The 21,114-nt window shown below is 32.5% G+C and overlaps 1 protein-coding gene across 1 annotated transcript in view; it reads right to left on the bottom strand.

The window, feature by feature from the left end:
- The window catches only part of Hk (potassium voltage-gated channel subfamily A regulatory beta subunit hyperkinetic), a 398,149-nt gene that overhangs the window by 352,987 nt on the left and 24,048 nt on the right, over positions 1-21,114 (bottom strand). Inside the window, exon 2 of the mRNA XM_072534383.1 lies at positions 13,206-13,398. The gene's annotated coding sequence lies outside the window, so the exon portion shown is untranslated. The remainder of the gene's footprint in view (positions 1-13,205; positions 13,399-21,114) is intronic.

The following is a 21,114-nucleotide window of genomic DNA, read 5'->3' as shown; positions in this document are numbered from 1 at the left end:
TCTTGTTTCTGTGCAGTTCATCAGTGTACTAAATAAATGTATTTTTTTTTTCGCTTAAATTTATTGTATTTTTTAATATTAATATTCTTTTTTATCTTTGTAGTACAATTCTTAATAAATAAATAATAAAATGTGTGTTTCTTTGCGTAAGTTTTTATTTCTATAAATAATAATATGCGTAACAAACCTGTTTTATTTTTATATTGTTTTACAGCCATGTGAAGCCACATGTTACTCTCAATTATAGAGGCCAAATGCATTTTCTTGTTCTTACAGCCATGAGTGGCTTCACACGGCCAGAATATCAAATTATAAATCAAATATTTAGTAATCGAATAATATCATCCAATGTCTGTTAAACATGGTTCATATGCGTTAATTTTTACTTCACATTGTATATGGTTACCAAAATTGCATTACAGTTTCCAAATACTTTCTCGGGTCGTGTAAAACTGTTATTACAAACAAAATAAAATATATACAAAAGGGCCGATTTTCAGTTTAAGTTTTGGGTATCAATAAATTCCAACGTCCAATTTCCATTGTCGGATTCCTTACCGTCGATGGGAACAAGTGGAAAACGTAAACGGTCGTTTTCCGACCTCCCTCCATATAGTTTTAAATTGAATCTGTCGACTGAATGTTTTCACTTTGTCTAACTTTAATCCTCTGGAAAAATAAACAGCCAAAGATCTGTGTCTGCCTCAAACTTTGAGTCAATGTTTGTGCGTATACAGTGAGCGGCATATGTAATATGTACGTAAATTTTCGGAGTCAATTTCAATTTTGTGTGACTTCTTTTCGTATATATGTAATTTTGACGTCATTTTAAAAGAGTAGGCATATATATATGTAAATATTATTCTAACATAATCAACAAAAAACTTCTTCAGAGGAAAAATTTCTACCTTTTTTGTTTAAAAGAAGCGAATCTTTATTTAGCGTAAATGATTCAGAATAAATAGAACAGGGGTTACCAATTATATTCCCTGAGGGTCCGTTTCAAAAAACTACTACACTTCCGCGGTCCAGACACTTAGCACTATACCAGGCAGTGGCGTAACGGGCGTAGGAAATTTCGACACTAAGCAGGTAGCGACTAAAATTTAATGGCAATTTTCGACACCAGCCCCAATTCCCGTTTTTATCTTACAGGTATATTCGACACCAAATAAATATAGCTGCGACATAATAAAATACCATAATTAATTAATTTATTTATTTTAATAAAAGTACCTAATGTGCATTTTATTTCTTTATAACTGTAATAATATCTAAATATAATACAACTAGTACCTAATTTTTGTACATTTTACCGTTAATATACGTGTATACAATGATTTATTTGCTATTATAGGAATGATAAGATACAGCTTTTATAAAATCTAACTTACGTATTTGTTGGGATCGTAGTTTATCCATAATTTTCTCAAAAAATGCCAATTTGGCCTTAACAGTAGTATCTTTGATTTTTGCTGGTATATGTAAACTATTTATTTTGACATAAGTGTCTACTTGAAATTCTTTTAACTTTTCAATAAAAATAAAAATAAAAGGATGTGTTGAATAAAAAGAAGAATTAAATCTCGAATGAAAGGATTCACAGGCATTTGTGGTCCTCGCAATAGACGGATTCTGATTAGACCATATGTGTGGTGGAAATAGAGCGCTATCGAAAATGTAATTTTCCAGTAAATAATCTGCATATATATCAAGTGTTGCGTTTATAGGTTTATATGACATTAAATCATAAAGAAAGCATTCTTCAACTTCTGCTGGATTTAAATAAGTTAAACCAAACGTATGCCTTAACCATTTTCCAATTTCTGAATTTGTATCCTTATATTCTTGTACCAAACCCAAAGATTGAATTTTTTTAAACCAGTTTTGGTGTAAGTGAAAACGGCATCCACTAATTTTTGCATTGGGCCACATATACAATAAAGCACAGTGAATTGCTTTTTCAAAGTCCACAAATATTTCAGTTGGCTCTAATGATAATTGAAATGTTTCAAAAATCTTAGACCTTAATAAAGAAAATAAATTTTTGTATGTCATTGACAATTTGTCCTTTAATAAACAGTATGCTATAGGAACATAATGTCCATTTTCCAAGCCATGTATAGTAAATAATTGTAGAAAATATTTGGTACTGTATGAAAATGTACCATCCATATACAAAGTTTTTAATTTACACAACAAACGAATATTTGTCTCGCATGAAAATACAATTACATTTAATTCAGGATGATTTAAAAACAAAAAACTTTCATTGCGACAGGTTTTAGGAGAATAATTACTAACCGCGTTATGGACTTCTGATATGCTTCTTGGTAACGGACCTGGTAACAGTTTACAACGACAGTTGTAAATGTTCTTTCTTATGCTAGCTATGTCAGGAACCGTCAGCAAATTGGCATCACACTCAGCAACAGCAGTTCTTGTAATTTTGGCAGGCTTTTCCGATATGTCCTCTTGGGCTTTTCTTTTACATGCATTGGTTACCATCTTTACTTCAAGCTTTTTTGGATCGGCTTCATGATTATGTACCAAATCACTTCTTGTGATGGTGAGGTCCTCACAGCCTATTGTAAACACTTTTGCGGAACACTTAGTGTTTCTTTGGATGCAGCGCCAAAATATCTCGCCGCTTTTTAACACTTTCTGTTTCGAGAACGAATGATGCTCCACCACTAATAAATCTCGACCACGGGAACGTTTTATCAAACTCATTTTTTAAATATAATAATATATACGTGCACAAGTCAACGTCAAACAAGAAATAAATTACAACTGAAATAATTTAGTCACAAGTACACAAGTGCCACGCCCCCCGCCGTGACAATAAATATTGGGAAAACCCGCTTGTCCTGCTTGGGTGCAGATGTCCATCGCCGCTAATTACCTACCTACCTGCTTTACGCCGCGGTGTCGAAATTTCCTATAATAAAATTTGACCCTTCGATTACCCCAGGTTCAAAGACAATTTGGTGTCGAAAGTTCGCCCGCCGGGCGTAACCGGTGGGGGGCTTACCCAGAAATAATTCAGTACTTGTAACCCCCACTCAGGAGATCATCCTGGTTATGTAGTTAAAACCAGGCAACTAGGCCACCTCGTTTAGGGAGGGGTATAAGTAAACTCAAGGAAAAAGACGATTGTAAAGCTATTATATTGTTTTTTCTCCCGTCTTTGTTTAATAAATTTTTACGGCGTAATTTGAAATATTTGTATCTTAATTGAATCGAACTTAATTTAATTGTTTAATGATACTGTTTCTGGTTGCTTCCTTTCTGCATCTATAGTGTTCAACAAATTTATGGAACATATCTAAACCTATATAAACATTTACATCTTACTAGCTTACCTTAAATAGCGTTTGTTTACTTTACTTTATCAGCTTCGCTGAGTACACCATTAGGCTTGAGTGAAAAACTGTGGCTTAACAGTTCAACAGTTGCATAACATTTTCAATTTTGTGGAAATCAGCATATCGTTTTTTACATTCCAAATCAAGTTCATTAATAAAACGTGATAACTAAGTAACATCAATATCTTTATTGCTATCACAAACGGATTGAAAGGAAAGTTAAAAATTTCTGCCTCAATATCCTCAGAAAAAAAGTTCAATCTTTTTAGAAAATCTTCTAATATCCGACAAAAGTTCACAAATAAGTTTTCCCTTGCATTGTAGTTCTAAATTCAAGAAGTTCGGATCTCTTAAGATATCCGCCAAAAATGCGATAGTTGCAACGTTTTCGGTGTCCAAGAGGAAATCCCAAATGGTCATTTGCAGCGTCATTATTAATAGTGGACAGAAATTATTTTATGTTGTCAAGTATTGCAAAGAATCTTTCAAGCACTAAACCTTGAATTGACGGTGCCTCAAAGATGATTTTGCACTTACAAAGTTGACTATCTTCATGATGGTGTGCATTTTACTGTAAAGAATTGGATTTAAACTGCAACACAACATACTTTGATGAATAATACAATGATACGATATTAGATTTTTATTGCACATAGAATCGCTACTTATCGCTCTTGCTGAACCAAGACTTTTCTATACCCAACCATCGCTGCAGCGCTGTCCGTAGTGATCGAAATAACTTTTTTAAATCCAAACCATCCTTGCTAAAATAGTCCACCACAGCCTTGTGTAAATTCTCTCCTGTAGTAGTTCCTGATATTGGCAAAATAGTCAAAAGCTCTTCAACAAACTCTTCACTGGTTCTGTCCAGGTACCCCCCAAAAAATTACAAGCTATGCTGTATCTGTAATGTCGCATGACTCATCCAATGCCAAAGCAAAAATATTTAGTGACAGCCAAGATTTATTTTAACGTTTTGTATATTTCATCTGCCAATACCTGTGTACTCATTGTGCTTGAATAAATGGCTTCATATGTTTGGCAAGCTCCCAGGAAAGCCTCAAAACATTTTTCTTGATCGGTCATTGATCGCTTAATAATTTCCGTAGATGTAGCATAATTTGAAAGTAAATTCTTAAGTTTACTTCTACGAATTAGAGTTTCTATTCTGCATTTTTCGTCAAATATTTGATGTTTTGTTTCGTAATGCCGTTTAACATTCGAACCTTTAATTATTGCCACGGTCTGATGGCAAATCAAACAAACAGGTACTGCTCCAACTCGGTTTGGCAAAGTGAAACAATATAAGCTATCCATTCAGGTTAAAACTGCATGTTTTCTGATTCAATTTTTCTTTTCTTATCAAGATTGATATCAATGTAAAATATAAACAATGCTAGAATTATATAGAAAACAACACTTGAAAGTATTAACCAGAAATACGATAAAAAGAATAAAAACGTAAACAACACTCAGAATGACGACTGATCGAAGACTGCGATGCGACAAGCAAAACTGAGACTGAGCCTAGTGATGCAGGATATTCATGGATGATTGATAAACATCGTACTCCTTGGCTCAATGGTCGATGTTTTGCCATCGATATTTAGGTATTCGATAACATCGATGATAAATCAAGGTTAAATGAAAATATCCAACATCAACCCCAGTAATATTTAGTTTTATTAAATACAATAGAATTATTAATAAAATTCCACATAATGGTTACTATGTCAGAAATATTCAAATTGAAATAGTGTTATTGTAAAATACAAAAGAATTTCAAAATTTGAAATACAAAATAAATTCATATTATGGTTCTATTGAAAATTTGGAAAACATTTTTGTTTTATTATAGACTGGTTACTAGGTACGTCATAAATATGCAAATTAAAATAATTTTAGTGTTCAGGCAGCTTCCCTTTATAGTTTGCTAAAAGATTATTTTTAGGTAGGTATTTCCTGAAATTTTGAAAAACTCTTTAGTCGAAACATATTGTTTAGATTACTTTTATGTTTCTATAGAGTATTTCTATATATAAACTTAGTACTATGCATTTTAAAAATGTAAAGATATTTAGGGGAGGATGGTACATAACGGGACAGTTTTCTATAATGTTTAATAACATTTTAAATTCTGGAGATATTTTATTCAATTTAGGTATATAGGTAGGGGGTAAATATTCATTTAAAATCTATTTTTTTTTAATTTTTGCTTTGATATTTTACGCAAAAAACTGACTGTCCCATTATGTACCCCATGTCCCATTGTATACCATCACTGGTATATATTGGGACGCCCTATGGTTCATATTGGGACATAAGAAAATAATGTTTTTAAAATGGTTTATTATATTTCTAAATAATCAGAACAAAAGCAAAACCAACATATTCGATAAAAATTTAATCAAAAAGCAAAAACTTAAAATTGAAAATAACCAGAAATAAAACATATTCGGTAAAAAAAAATAAAAAACTCAATATGAAGTAAACTAAACTAACTAATAATTCATGTTATAAGAAGATAGATCATAATCAAAACTAAGCTTTTTCATAGATCTCTGCGTTCCTCCAAAAATTGCAGGTTTGGGTAACTTTTGAATTATTTGTCCCATTGTAACGGTGTCTTCGTCTCTTTCATCAGGGAAAATGAAGTTAGTTGAAGTAGCCTTGCATTTTTTTAAAAAGTTTATGGAATATTCATCTGCCTCTATTTTTTCTATTTGTCCTATAAAATGCTTGTATGATTTTTTGGTAGTATATTCAACTATCACAAAATCTTTGATCCTTCAAGTTTTATCCTGAGGAATATTTTGTAAATCTTCGAAATCATCCTCCAGATCATTGTCATAGTCATCAACTACTGCCTCTGCAATATTTTCGGAAGAACTTTCTTTCGTGCTTGTTTTTCCTTTTTTTTTCTGAATTCTCTCCTCCTCACTTCTCTTTTTCTCATCCATAAAAGGTGAACTAGTAAGAATTGTGGACTTAAGTTTAAGCCGGCCCTTCCTGATATTTTTTCTCTGCTCTGCCGTTGGGTAAGGTTTAACTTGCTCTGGCGAAAGAAATTCATCTGTTTGATTTACACCATGATTACTAGTGGATGGTTCTGGCTCTGAATAATTTTGTGGCTTTTCATTATTGTGATCGGTCTGTATGTTAGCTTCTAATGGTCTATCTGTAACATAAGAGCTTAGAAAGTCCTCCTCTTTGAAAATTTCAGAATCTACAGGTGATATTCCAGTTTTTCTAAATGACGACAAAATATTAGTAGGGGTAAAAGCTTTTGGTAGTATTTTACCCACAATATCGGCAACATCATAAATAGTAAAAGGAAAACCTGGATGGTTAATCATCCAATTATCAGTCTCTTTGTTATAAAAAGTCTTGAATGGACCTAGACATTCCACGTCAAGAGGCTGAAGTTTATGGCTGCAGTGAGGTGATATTGTTAGTAATACTATACCAGTGTCTTTGGAGTATTTCATAATTTTATAGTCACAGTGAGCTTCGTGATTTTCCATGATTAGTAATATATTTTTTTCTTTACTACATCTTGTAACGTCTACTAAATGTTTAAGCAAATTAAGAAAATTATCGGTCGTCATCCAACCAGTTTTGAATGCGGCCCCTTGAGATCCAACAGGTGCTTCATTTAACATCTGGGATTTAAAATTTTGACGAGGAAATATAAAATAAGGAGGACAGTAATTTCCATTGGCACAAATCGCTATACACATTGTTACTAACGTACCTCGTTCTGCACTTATTACTTTTCCCACTTGTTTCAGTCCTTTGGGTGCTATAATTTTTGGTGGTCTGTGCACCGTAGTGATTCCGGTTTCATCGCAGTTGAATATTTCGTTTGTGGAAAATTGATATTTTAACATAACACTTTTTAAATTATCGAAAAATGCCGATACGTTATGAGCATTAAAACTAGTAGCTCTGCTTAGGCTCGTTGCCCCAAGTGTTCTTAATGTCAAGTTGCCGCAAATTCTAAATAGCCGAATCCAATCAATACCAGCAGATTTATTTTGCTCCCATGAGATTGGAATTCTTTTATTGTTTGCCACTGCATATTGGTATGCAAACTCACAAGTGGCTTTTACAGCGAGTCCATGACAAAGCCTACATGCTTTTATTAAATAATCAGCCAGAAGTTTTTCTTCTTCATCTAAGAATATCTGCGTAAAGCCATGATTCCGATTAAATTTTTTTTCATCTTCACTACATCCCTTAAATTTTGAAACCATTCTTTGCAAAGAAAATTTCGTAACTGCAAATTTGTCTGCTGCTGCACGTATTGACAATTCTCCACCACCTACAACCATCTCACTGGCTTTTTTCATTTTTCTTATATATACTCTTCATGATCTTGTTTACTTTTCTGAATGAATTTTAACTGATCCTTTCTACTGTGTTTTGGCATCTGTGAAACAAAACGGGCGTTTAAGTTGCTTTACTCTTAAAGAATACAACAAGATTGATTATCTATATATCTTTTTCGTAAATACTAAATATACAAAGGAACATCAAATTATGTTATGGTACATAGTGGGACACGTCCCTGTATATACCACATACTAGTGTCCCACTAAGTACCATTACATTAAATTTATAAACATTACTATCAGTGTGCATAAATCGTTTTTAGGAAAAATATACCAATACACATACCTTTTACACTCTTTCCAGCACCTAACTGTGAAATTTCAGAAACTTTAATAGTCTTGTTACGGAATAATAAGGCATACAAAGGACATAAAAAAGTTACTTTTCGTCTATGGAAACTTAACCGCAGCCATTACAGTCATATACTAAGTCGGTGAATAGCAACCTGCAAGTCAAAAGAACTCTTCTATTGTTGGCTTTTAACGTTTAATTCAACTACATCTACTTTATCATAGATGGCGAGATATTTCAATTGGCCCAATATGTACCACGTCCCAGTATATACCACCGTCCCCTATATATTTAGATTTGATTATAATTTTACACTATAATTTTATTACTATATTTTGAATTGAACGACGGTCCGCAAAAAACAAGCTCACGGTCCGGATGCGGACCGCGGTCCGCCATTTGGTGACCCCTGTAATAGAACATTTCCAGGGAAGGTATACAACAATTCAAAGAATTTTAAAAAAGTTTGAAATAATGGAGCCATGATTCCTAATCGTAACTATACAGTTTTATTATTTAAAGAACGAATAAAAAATATTTATGACAATTTCTATACATAAAACAATAAAAAATGTTCACACTCCGCCATTTTGTACTAAGCAGTAGGTACTCCACAGTAGCAGTATCTATTGTAAAACTCCCGTCTAATATTAGCCAGAACGGATGGCGTTATTTTTTCACTCTTTATTAATTCGCTTTTTAATGTTTCAATATCTATAAAATTTTGGGCAAAAAAATTTTGGATTTTAGATTTTTAGATAGCTGGTAACGGGTTACCACCCCATTGTTCAACGAGCAACCTGTAGGACCAAACTAAGACTCTGCTACTACTAATATATCGTATGCATGACGTTGATAAGTTAATTATAATATATTACATTTTGTCCTCTCAGCTTAAGATTTTAAATATATCTTCAAAAGTCGTATAGAAAATTTTTCGAGACATTGTATCCTGTCTCTACCCCTCTAACAGAAGAGGCGTGCCAAATTCGTTCGCTTTTTTAATAATTATTTTTATCCTTGGTAAGTGGTCACTTTTACCATTTTGTTGAATTTTCTGTTAACCTATTCTTTAGTAGTCTTGTAGCTAGTTTATAGATGACGTTAAAAAAAGTTATCGGTCTGTAGATTTTTAAGAAAGAATCTTTACGTGGTCGCTAAGAAATTTTCTGACGCAAATACGACGGTTCAAGGATTTCGTCGGTTATTTGGGGATCTGTTATACTCATTTCTCGATAGAAAGTCACTGTGCCGTAAATTATTAAGACCATATCGAACGATACCAATTTACGCCGTTAGGTGTTTTCTTTTCTTTTAAATTTGTTTTTGTGAAGGACAGCATTTATATTTAAAACATTTTATCATTGCGTTGGTTTTATTCACAAAAAAAGGTAGCAACAAGGATATTAAAAACTACAGACCTAGAGGTCTACTACCAATCATATTCAAGATATTCACAAAAATCATAAATAACAAATTAACAAATGCATTAGATTCTGCACAGCCCAGAGAGTAAGCTGGCTTGAGAAGTGCATTCAATACCCTGGATAATATATATATACACTTCGACATCTAATGAGTCGAGATAAAGAATATCAAATACCGCTAGCGTTAACCTTTATAGATATCGAGAAGACTTTCGATTCTATATATCCCAAGGCAGTAATAGAAGCATTGAGCAAATAAAAAAATTGACAAACCGTACCGTACATAGAGACTTTAGCAAATATATACAGACAAGCAAAAGCTAAAGTAAAAATTTTTGAAAACACTCCAGAATTTCCTACTACCAGATGCGTCAGAGAAGGAGACACAATATCATTAAAGCTCTTCACTGAAACTCTTAAAAATATATTTGAAAAATAAACTGGCAGAACAAAGGCCCATCTATTAATGGAGAATACCTCAGCCATCTAAGATTTGCAGACGACATTGTTCTGATTGTAACAATAAAACACTGAAAACTTTGTTTTCAAAACTTCCACAAAATTTATTTTAAATTCTTATCACTACAGCTGTTTCGGCTAATTGCCTTTCTCAAGTGATCTGTTTTTGGCATGGGTTTACACTTTATAGTCTCTAATGAAATAGGTTGAGGAGGGGAGAACTGTTTGTCTCAAGCTGGTCATTCAGAATTATATCTGTGTTTTTTAATTTGTTGATTTCGATAGATTCTAACAAAGATAGCTTAAGGCCTTTATTTTGAATGTGTAGAATTTTAAATTCGTCATTAAAAGAATGATTATGATCCAGAAGGTGAAGTGCGTATGTAGAATCTGTTTTTCTATTATTGAAAGCCCTTTTATGTTCTGCTATTCGTTTATTAAAATTTCTACCTGTTTGACCAATGTAAGTTTTTGAGCAGTCGCCACATTTAAGTTTGTACACACCACTTTTGTAAGTATTTTTTATGTTGGCTCTTGTTGTTTTTAATATATTTGCGTAGGTTGTTATTTGTTCTGAAAGCTGGTGTTATTCCTTTCTTTTTTATGTGTTTGGCTATTTTTGTTGATATTTTGCCTGTATATGTAATCGAGCAGAAGGTACTGAGTTTTTTCTCTGGTGGTAGAAAGTTCAGTGCTTTCTTGTGTAGTTTTTGATTTAACATTTTATTAATTGTTTGTTCGTTGTATCCATTGTTTACTGCTATTTGCTTAATGATATATAATTCTGTCTCAAAATTGTATTTTGACATAGGAATTGCTTTAATCTATGTAACATACTATGATAGGCTGCCAGTTTATGTTGTGTGGGATGGGATGATGAATTGTGAATAGTCGTGCCAGTATGGGTAGGTTTATGAAATATGGAGAAGTCATGTTTGTTTTTAAGTCTGGTAATTTTTAAATCTAAAAAATTTATGGATTGATTTTGTTCTGTTTCTATTGTAAATTCAATATGACTATGAAGAGAATTAATATACGATAAAAATTGGTCGAGTTGCCTGTTAGTTCCTGTGAAACATACCAGTACGTCGTCTACGTATCTCCACCAATATAAAAACTGTTTGAATATGGGATGTTTTGAAATCTTTGTCTCTAGATGATCCATAAAAATATCTGATAGCAATGGGCTTAGAGGATTGCCCATTATAAGTCCTGTACTGTTATTTGTATATAATTTATTATTAAATTCAAAGTAGTCCTGGTTTATGCAAACTTCAAGAAGATGTAAAATTTCAGATGTAATGATTGGTTTTGTACTATTTTGGTCTAAAAGGTTTTTTACTAGAACAAATGTTTCTGTAGGAGGGATACTAGGAAAAAGACTTTTTACGTCAAATGAAATTAATCTGGAGTTGTTAGGTAACTGAAAATGTTGTATTTTATTAACTAGTTCTATTGTATTTTTTATGGTAAATTTAGGTAAAAATTTAGTGTGTGTGTGAATGACCAGCTTGAGACAAACAGTTCTCCCCTCCTCAACCTATTTCATTAGAGACTATAAAGTGTAAACCCATGCCAAAAACAGATCACTTGAGAAAGGCAATTAGCCGAAACAGCTGTATTGATAAGAATTTAAAATAAATTTTGTGGACCTTTTGATAACAAAGTTTTCAGTGTTTTATTGTTACATAAAATGAATTTCCATCAAGTAACGGTCGAATCCATCAATTATTGTTCTGATTGCTAATAATCCTGCAGAACTACAAGAACTTATAAGCGACCTAGCAATGAAGTTGGACTACAAATGACAAACTTGACAAAAACAAAAAAAAACACTACACTTGAGACAGTAGACGAGTATGTATACCTGGGACAATTAATACATAAATCTGACTCCTAAGTCCCAAAAATCAACAGAAGAATGAAACTAGCTTGGGCATCTTTTGGTAGAAATGGATCGGACAGAAAACCAATGTCACTGATGTAATCCACAGAACCAAATCTTTAAAATGGCAGTGGTCAGGATATTTAGCGAGGAGAACTGACAATAGATGGTCCACTAGAATTACACTGTGGTATCCAAGAGGCTTCAAGAGACCAAGAAGACGTCTAAATTGAAGATGGGACTGCGACATAAGGAAACAAGCTGGTTCAATATGGTACAGAAAAGCAAATATTAGACAATTGTGGGCAGAAATGAAGAATAACTATGTAAGGGAGAATACGCTACGCCACCATAATCGGTAGAATACGCTAAAAGTGATAATGGTGATGATGAAACAACAACGGAAAGGGATGAAATCTCTTTCACACTGTAAATATTGAAGATCTGTCAGATAAGAGGAGAAAAGACACAAGCTAGATGTTAACTATTCCATATATTAGCGGAAATATTTCGTTTTGTACTTCACCAGCATCTCCATAAAACAGCATAAATCCTTATCTGCAAGAGTAAAACTCTTTTAGAAGAAATTGTAACGTTCTCTGAAATAAAAGAGAAAGGCAAAAAGACTTACATCTGAATAATACAATATTGATGGTAAATACAGCTACCCAGTGTTACAAAGAATTGGTCATAAAATAAAAAATTCACACACTGTAGTCGTATTAGAAAGATTACAGTTACTTACTTAATCCATATATAACAGATTTAAAGAGTAACAGAAGTATGCTAAATTAAGCTTGGAAAAAAGGCGATTGGCAAATTATTCGAAGATCTAAATCACAAATAATGACACCGATAACCGAAGTTTGTGTCTATTTTATTGTTAAATTGAAAACCAATGTAGTTAAAACACGACATATTTTTAGTAGTAAAATTATTAAATATTCATGAAAAAACAATTAATAATTACTTGATTGATGGTACTAAAAGTGCACAACGGTAAAATTTAATGATTTACGACATATCTGTCAAATTAATTGCGAGTCGCCATAAGAGCTTCACAACGGGTAGAAAGTAATCGGAGAACACCGGCGTAGAAGGGAAACAAACAAACTCAACAGGTTGAAAGATATGACAGATGCCGCGAAAATTTTAAAATGGTAGTGTATAAAATATTGTCCCCAACAGTGGATGTATACGAATAACTTGAGTGATTATAAAATAATCAAATTAATAATAATTTTAAAAAAAAGGGGATGCAAATGTTAATTTTGAATAAAATCGAGGTTACACAATAAACAAAACGCCAGGGCAATTCTGAGAAAGAGTGCGAGTAAATAGCGTCCTCTTTAATATTAAAAAATACGAGGAAGAGCTTACCTTGACAGCAATATCGTACTCCAACTGTCGTTGTTCCTTGCTAGAAACTTTTCTTTCTTCTTCAAGAACTTTTTCCTTCTCTTTGGTACCAGTAGAGCTACCCGCCGCTGGTGGCGGGTAGGATATCCAAAACTGATGAGCCAGCTTGAAATGTGATACCGATAGCCACCTTCTAATACAAACCGGCTTTATACTGAAACAAAAATTGTCAATAAAACTTCTATGCCTCGGCAAGAAATTGGGGAGGGTGACGCATTAATGTAACTTAATCTACTGCATTTTTTATCTTTAATATTTTGATTTGTTTAAAAAATTAGATAATAATTTTATAATTTTTGTTTGTTATATTTCAGTAGATACACAAAATTAATTAATAAACAATCTACAAAAACATAAAATCTATAGTTCTTCTTGAAATATCTACAAAACGAAACATACTAGACATATAAAACTTTATTCCAAAAGAAAGGTTGTGATGTTTTCTACAAAATACAATACTAATACACAATATGTTCACAAAAAAAAATAAAAAATTCTGTATTTGAAAATAGTGATGAGAGTATATATTGTTGTAGCATTTTTAAATTAAATATTTCAATCCTATTTGCGTCGCCGAGGTCGATAATAAACCATTTTACAGTTTGTTTATATATCAACGGACGTGTATTTTTTTGGTATTTTCTTTTGATCGAAGCCGCTTAATATTCTGCATTTCAAATAAATATTCCCGTTTATATGTTTTGTTTATACCAAGTTGGGCGAATGAATTTCAAAGATAACTACATCACTCTCGCTGAGGCCATTGTCAGGGGCAATTGGCTTTAGGTTAGTCCAAATTTTACGTCAAATTTGTAATGCTTTCTCGTTTTTTATTTCTTTTCATGGAAAATGTGTAGCAGTGTTAAGTTAAATGTGTAGTTACAACAAAGTTTAAATTTTTGGCCATGGGAAGCAGACGTGTTACTTTAGTCGGAAAAAACCGGCTAATTTGTTAGAAAAAGTGATTTATACTCAAAGTAATGTGTCAGTGCCGATAAGAGTAATCACTGTTTTATATTTGTAAGCCGTCTCTCATCTGAGATATTTGTAAAACGGCGTTTACAACAATTTTGAAAGATAATCACATGTTGCTATTGTGTTCAGTTGTACCTGTTCCAGTTTTTTAAAAAATTGAATCCAATTTTGCGTTCTAGTGCCCTAGCTGTCAACCCCAATTTGCTTTATCCTAAGAAGCCTTTTCGAATCACAATTTGGAGATGAATCTGTTCGTGTGGCAGAGAGTGTAAGTTTAGTTTCCAACCCCAGAAATTTTAGTGAAATACTGGTAACTCTTTTTGTTTCAACTTTTAAAGTAAAAATAGACTTTTTTTTATAATAATTGCTTTCATTAAAATTTAAGAAATTGTAATAATTAAAATTGTAAATCTTAGGGTGTAGCTTAGCTGTCATTTTATTTGTTCCCAGTTTGAAGATTTAGTATTGACATATGACAGCTAGCACTATTTTTGACATTTGGTAAATATCTAATCATATTTAAGATTTTGTTTTGTTTTTAAGGAAAGGTTAACCTCGATGGTTAATTTAAAAATATTTAATATCTGTTCCATTTTTCTACCACAATTTTCAACATTTCAACTATAATTTTATCCTCTCCCGGACATTTATTTGTTTTTAGTTGATTTAGGCCATTCTTATTTCATAGTCGGTTATGACCGGTATTTTTTCCTAGCCGGTGTTAATTATTGTTCGTTCAAAAAAATAAAAGATAATCAAATACTTAAATAAAAAGCTGATTTAATAAGCAATACGGTGTGGCCTCAGGACCGATTTATTGATTTTCTCAAACAAACTTATGGATATGATAGTGTGCACCATATTGGTGCACATGGCAGTCAACCTGTTAAATATAACCATTTTTCTTACCCAAAATTATTAACTTTAGGTCTATAAAACCTATGTTTTTAAGAAATACATTAAAAATGGTCTAATATACAGGGTAGTCCATCAAAAAACACACAACTTTGGTTTATTCCGTAGCTCCGACTAACCCTGTATAATCAAAAATAATTTTAAATTATAGATATCTTTTAAATATATCAGTTTTGCTTGAAATATTTTTATTATACTTTATAGTTTGGCCATAATTAAAAAAACGGGTGTGGCAATCCAGTGGGACTGCCGGTAGAAGTTATACTTCTATACACGCGTTCGCCGTTACAAATTTATATGGGAGTCAATCGGCACAATCATTACATATTTAATGCTATAGGTAAGAGAGAGCAGAAAGAGAAAAAGAATCAGGTACATAGGTATATGGTGCATCGTTTGCTGTATATAAACATTTGACCTGTAATACGAGTATAGTAAATGAAGGATTGTATCAATATTTTAATGAAAATATATATTTTTATTTTCATATATGTATAAAAGGAGTTGAATGCAAAAATTTTTTTTTACACATACTCAGCAGTAAAATTCAATGTTTATTTTATTATTAATATAAAAACTACAATACAATACACTGCAACATAATTTAATATAATAATACAATACAAATTAAAATGCAATATTCATAAGTATTTAAAACTGCCAATATACATAACTTACTTAACGAAGATAAAAATAAAAAACCAACAACTCGGATTATGTTGTAAATTTTCATTTTATTTTAAAATTTAGCATTTTTGCGTATATTACACATATTTAATAACATTAACGTGAGGTTTTTAAATATTACAAAAATAAAAAAATTAATTCATATTGGCATTCGAACTCACGTACACCAGAGTATGAACATAACACGTAAAAGATTTGCCAATTAGACATGATACTAACGGATTTCAAAATTGACAGTTGTCTGTAATACAGTGATTATTTTGAAATACAAAAGCCTAAAATAATGATGAACATTTAATAAATAATACAAAACATATCACATAAATAATAATATTAATATATATTATATTAAATATATAATATAATATATTTAAAATATTAAATATATATACAAAAGGAACATTTTTATTCTCGAGAGAGGAAGAGAGAGAAAATATATCTTATGTCTCTCTCTCTTACTCATTATCTTACATATGTAATGGTTTCAGAGATTCACTCCCGTGCAAATTTCCAACGCCGACCGTGCGTATAGAATTATAACTTCAAAAAATCCGAGGTTTGGCGTATCCTGTATATTTTCCAGACCGTGCGAATTTCATTATTGTTTGTTAATATTTTGTTGTTTTATCTATAAGCATTTTGATGGAGCACTAAATGTTGCTTACGTCTGGAACTGAATTGGTCCTGAATCCTGACCTGGTTTTATTTTGCGTTGCCAAAAACAATTTAGTAAAGTGCCTAGTGCTTTTTTTAATAGATATAAGGTGTTAAAAGCTTTATAATTATCCTACTCTGATATCAATAAGTAAACAGATCTGGTTAATATTTAAAGAGGTTGCGTTCATTCTTGCTGCTAAATCGATATCGGTATGAAACTTTTAATAAATAAATCACCTGAACGTTCTAAACTGATAAACATCGGCTTTTGAATGCATATACCTCTTTTCTCGTGTTTTAAAACCATTGATAAATGGAATAATATAACGAAACAAAGTGAAATAAATCTAAAAGAAAATTAATTTAAAAGAATAATGGTGTATGCACACATGCCATTGTTGTACGTAAACCTCCATACCAAAATAGGTTTAAAGAAGTAAAGGACAACAATACAATACAAAGTGTCACAAAAATATTGTATGTATGTATAGCGTTAACAAGCCTTTCAGGCCCATTGCTGGATGGATAATTTCACTCGTTTTTTGTTCTTAACTGTCAGATTCCCATTTCGCTGACATCTTCCATCACTACATCTCAGTGCTTTCAGTCTCTTTTTAGAGCTTTCCTGAATCAGTCTTTTTTTGCTATACGGCAGTTTTTTTCATTTCTTGCAATGAGAACGACATTATCAGATGTCCTAAGCATTGGTGCTCCTTGCAGAAATGAGTACTGCACCTATTTATCCCACTAACCCTTACAATTTTTTTCTAGAACTTCATTGAATAGCAAGATAGACAAAGAGTCTCTTTGGCAAACATCTTTTTTCACTTCGACTTCTTCTGAGACTGAAATGGTTTTTCTAATTGTCATTTTATACAATCTTACTATTTTTTTCTCTTACTTAGAACTCTTTTATCGTTTGTTGCTTCAAAAAAAGTTTGGTCATAAATTATATCATGATTTTTGGGGATGAAAATATGTTGATTTGGGCTAACTTCTAACTAATTTGGGCTCTCTCAGCACATTCTCTTCCATTTTATTTACTCGAAATTTTCTCTACACATGTTTTGCATTTATCACCAGTTCCCGCTCTCTATTTGACCTCGCTCCATTTTAGGACAATTCTTTTATGATCTCTTGTCACAGTTCTTCTCCAGCTATTATTCGGTCTTTCTCTACGTCTTGTTCTTGATCCTTCGATGTCGGCTATTCTTATCATTACAAAGCGGTATTAGCCAAGCGTTGGATTGTTCACCCATAGAGAGAAAACGTTAGCTGGATTTACACCTTTGCATCATGAGGCAGGTTATTTTTACCCTACTGATTACTCGTAGTTACGATAGTAATCCTGCTCAGTACAAGAGGAACCGTAGCAATAATTCATCCATGTTGTGGGTGAGGCGTTTCCACATTGGTCCTGCCACTCTTTTGATATTGTCGCTCCTGCGCATTTCCAGTTTCCAACTTCTTTGTTCCATCTTCCATCTTCGAGATGTTCGTTGTATCCAGCCCATTTCCGCTTTAATTTAGCTGCTTGCTCCTCGGTGTTCCTTACTTTTGTTTTGTTCTGGATTGCTTCGTTTGTTTGTCGATCTATGAGTGAGATACCAACCATCTGTCGTTCCATGGCTCGCTGAGTCTATGTTAATTTTTGTGAATGGCCACGTTCATATACCTCTAATATTATAACTCACCGCAATATGACGAAATATGATGGAAAATCTTGAAAATGCAAGAAAAGGTATTTGAAACAGCCAAAAACGGTTTGCACGTACTCTAAAGACTGTCATGACCATGACCATTCCCCATTTATACCAAAAATAGTACAGGTCAGCGTGAATGTATTAATATTCCAGTCATCAGACACGAGAATGCCACTCAACCTCTAAAAATCATACGAACAAGCTGAATTTTCTCAAGAATATTAATTTTGGAACCCCAAAAAAGATGCAAAACGTTTAAAACTTTTACCCCCAGGCCTCCACCTAAAACCCCCTTGGAGGGAAGTAAAAACACAAAAAAATCGATTTACCAAGAATCGGCATCGTTAGTACGTACAGAGTTCCCTTGTCTTCATCCACTACTTATGTTGAATATTCTTGAGACTTCTTTCTCTACTACAACCTTATTTTCTGTTTGGCTTTAATGTTAATTTTACCATTCTTATAAAGATAATAGTGGTACTATAGTGCTTTGGGCTATCCTGCATTATTCGGTGAAGATTTCATATGGGATCCTTGTACCGTCGAGCACTGGAACTCGGAGTAGTGGTCCCTGATTTACTCAGACCAATCCTCCTCACCCCAATAAATTGTATACCCGAATGTCCATATGGACATTCTCCACAAATTGGGTTTGCTTATATTGCTTAGTTCCTACTTTTCTTATTAATTTAGAACTAATTCCTAGTGTTTTCATGGTACTATAGCGTATTATAAGGTTTCCCTATCTATGAGATTATTCGCATGTTTAAAATTATCAAAAAACACCTGCAGAAAAAAACAAATGATTTAAACTCGCTATAGTTGCTTTGTTGCTAGTATAGAATTTGGATATAAGACAAAATGTTATTAATTAGGAATAAAATTACCGAAAAGAAATAAAATAATTAAAGTTAAATCAACAAAATAGTTCTAGTAAAAGGGTATGTTCTGTCTTATTTATAACTAAAGCTCCATCTTATTTCATAGTGTTTTTTGGCATTATCCTTTAGAAAACTTACGAAGGTCCTTTACAACTTGGGAAATTCCATTTTCTCTGAGAAAGCGTAATCTCAGGCCACTCTTTCGGGAATATTTCATTTGTTTGAAGTCAAAGTATGCCTGGATATTTATCAGAACAACGTCCTGAATATAAATTAGGGGTCCTTTTCATTAATACTCCCCATCGCCAAGTCGGCTCTCCCCTTCAAAATGTCTTTCTGGGCCATCTACTGATTATTAATTAAATCAAGTATCAGAAAGTAACGGAGACTTTTTAAACACTCTTTTGTTGTGGTGTACAAGATTAAATTAATTATTTTACTAATAAATTTGTATTATTTTTAGCATTATATTAATGTTGGCGTTGTTTTTTTCAGAATAATTATTAATTTCGTTCGAAAATTATTTGGTAGTACAATTTTTATGACACAACTGTGTTATAAAGCAAATCAACTTTAATTTGACATATAAGCATGCGCAGTTTTGCTTCTTTTTATTTTGTTCTTTATATTATTTCCCAGTATTTAAATTAAATAAAATTCAGAAAACTTTTTTTAAATCTACTCCTATTTTGACGTAACCTGTCAAGTTATGTGTAGAAAGAAGAGACGTTTAACTTCATTTTTATTTAGCACTGTGTTTATATTTGTAGCCCGTGGATATAAGCAAAAAAAGTATCCTGTTTTTGACACTGACCAGTCAGGCAAACGACAATTTCCAGTCCAATGTTTCCACGACAATGTCCAATTTCCAATTTCATTCCTTTTTCTTTTCAAAGCAATACATAAACCTATACTACTTTTATAAATAATTGAATAGGATAATTTTTTTTTTCATAAAATTTAGTATTAATAAATTATTTACGGAGTTTATTGAAGAAGATTATATTAATCCTAGGGGATGGCGTAGTTACGTCCGTATATAGTTATTTTGATAACTATTGTCTAGGACGGGAAAGATTTTTGTTTTGGTTCATAGTAGTGGCTATACCGCTCTGAGGAGACCTAAAGAGATCGAAATACGTAGAAGAGGTTTGTCGCTGCCTTGTATTGAAACAAAAATCCAATACCGTCATTATGTTTTAATCCTAAGGGGTTTAAATGGGCTAGTGATGCGCAAAATATGACGCTGTATCCTGTTAGCGTCTCTAGCCTCTCCTACTCAATTCCGACTCTCACCTCCACGCAGTGAACTCCGGTAACCTGAGCAACTCCGTGGAAGATTGTGACAACCAACCAGTGAAAAACAAAGTCAGTACAAACGAGAGCGGGAAAAATGGTCCTTCGAAGATTAGGGGATTGAGCAAAAGGTTAACGACCTCTTCTTTAAGAAAACTTATTGGTATGAAAGCACAAAAAAGAAAAGTCGGACTGTTTAATTCACGACGACCTAGCAGACGACAAAGAAATAACGATTTACGGATCTGCACATGGAACGTATGAAACCTTTTAGCTCCAGACGCTCTTAAATTGCTAACACAAGAACTGGATAAAATGAAAGCCGATGTAATAGCGGTTTAAGAGATGAGATGGACTAGTTCAGGAATAGGAATTATCGAGAGAAAAGATTGCAATATATGCTATAACAAGCATAGCACCCAACACGAGTTTAGCAGTGGTTTTCTAGTCAGTAAAAAAGCAAAGCAATTAGTCCTTAACTTGTAACCCATAAACAACAGAATATGTTATATATGTCTTAATGAAAAATTCTGTAACCATAGCTTACCTAGTGTACACGCACCTACAAAAGAAAAGAAATATGACGAAAAAGATGAATTCTACGACACCTTATATAAAGAATATGTTCGATGTCCACGTTATGACATAAAAATAATTGCTGCGTAAAACCTTAATGCAAAAATTGGCAAAGAAAAATTTTACCAGCCAACTATAGGATGTGAGAGTTTACATGAAGAGATGATAATGATAACGGGT

The sequence above is a fragment of the Diabrotica undecimpunctata genome, chromosome 6, assembly GCF_040954645.1.
Source record: "Diabrotica undecimpunctata isolate CICGRU chromosome 6, icDiaUnde3, whole genome shotgun sequence".
In the NCBI taxonomy this organism is placed as follows: domain Eukaryota; kingdom Metazoa; phylum Arthropoda; class Insecta; order Coleoptera; family Chrysomelidae; genus Diabrotica; species Diabrotica undecimpunctata.
Note: the sequence above shows the minus strand (reverse complement) of the source record. Positions and strands in the feature narration are given on the sequence as shown.